The sequence below is a fragment of the Medicago sativa genome, chromosome 8, assembly GCF_051527215.1.
Source record: "Medicago sativa cultivar Bolivia chromosome 8, Bolivia_mono, whole genome shotgun sequence".
NCBI lineage: Eukaryota > Viridiplantae > Streptophyta > Magnoliopsida > Fabales > Fabaceae > Medicago > Medicago sativa.
Window position 1 is genome coordinate 71,700,067 of NC_140756.1, and position 1,578 is coordinate 71,701,644.

Genomic DNA, 1,578 nt, shown 5'->3' on the forward strand with positions numbered 1-1,578 from the left:
ACGAAACAGACGAAGGGGAACCCTTTATCTTATAGTATTGCCTAAAGCGTGATCACATGCTTCTGAAAGCTATAGTTTGTTGTCAAATAAAAAAATCTTCTAGGAGTTTAGGAAATAATGATGTCATGTTATAAATAACATAAAAAAAATCTGAGAATCTAATTAAATATGTCTTGTTCAGCACATAACGTCTTAAAATTTATAGTACTTTTCAATCAAAAATTTATTTATAGTACTTGTATCAAAAAATAAATAAGTTTATAGTACTTGAGTGTCTATTAGCTCTGGCTAATGCATAGTATTAAACTAAGTAGTTTTCGTCCAAATTGTATTCAGTGGGACCAAATGAAAACCCAACTGGTAGCATGAAGAATATTTTCCCCAAAGTACAGCAGCAAAAAATAATGAAAATAAAGAGTAACCCCAATGAACAAGTAGCTTAATATAGTAAACAAAGAAATTAAAAATTGACAAAGTAACAAAAGAGAAGAGAATCAATGACTAGCTGGAATGTGAAGGAGAAGACACATTGTGATTGTCCAGTTAAGTAAAGCATCAAACTTTTGATAAGTATTATGATTTATGAGTACACCGTTAACCGTTACTTGACTTACTTCCTTTTCATGCTGCTTTCAACTTTTCTATCTTTTGTTTCCCCACAACCTCTTGTCTCAAGGGTTGGCACGTTCTTGTAAATTATTTTGTTTAGTTTTATTCTTCCTCATGCTCAATACTCTTACTTTAGATAAATAAATAAAAATATAATATTGCATGAAAGAAGAGTTTATCTGGTGGACCACTTCATCAAAGTTGAGCGAGGTGTAACTGATGAAATATTAGTATGTAATAAATATAATGTTTTGCGAAAGACAATCAATAAATCAGAGTGGCGCAGCGGAAGCGTGGTGGGCCCATAACCCACAGGTCCCTGGATCGAAACCAGGCTCTGATAAAAAAGTGTTGTTTTTCTCGCGATTTTTTTATACTGTTCCATTTCACGGACGCACGCTATTACGATTTTCTCCCTGAAATGAGAAAAACAATATTCGTTTATCGGTTTTTCCAGGGGTACAAAACGGTACAATCGTTTAACTGGACAAAACTAACTAGAACTAGAGTGTATTTGGTGAAAATCATTTTTTTTTTTAGGGAATCCATGTTTTTTTTTTTTGAATATATTGGTGAAAATCAATTTGATGACAAGAAATTAAGAATTTTTTTATAAAAACAAAAAAACATTTTGGTTACACTGAAACAATAAAGAAATTATTGATTTAGCCATTTATGCAAAGGGAATAAAACGATGATTTCAATTGAAATTTGTATAATAAACTGGGACAAATAATATAATGTTATTGTGCTTAAAACAGACAATTGAAATTAGTTAGTTTTTAATTGTGCTTAAAACAACGATAACTTTAATTGTTCCATTCTTAATGTCGATGGGAGCTGCATTAGAAGCCCAACTCGAGCAGGTTTTGGCCACATTCTTTGTAACAACGCAGGCTACTATCTGACAGATTTCTCTGGATTCATCTCCTCTTCTTCGGATATCTTGTTAGCAGTGCTTACTTCAAT

General features: G+C 31.9%; 1 non-coding gene across 1 annotated transcript; it reads left to right on the plus strand.

Moving 5' to 3' along the window:
* The first annotated feature begins 880 nt into the window (after positions 1-880).
* Positions 881-952, plus strand: TRNAM-CAU (transfer RNA methionine (anticodon CAU)). The gene has a single exon. It is a non-coding gene; the product is annotated as a tRNA-Met (tRNA).
* The last annotated feature ends 626 nt before the right edge of the window (positions 953-1,578 follow it).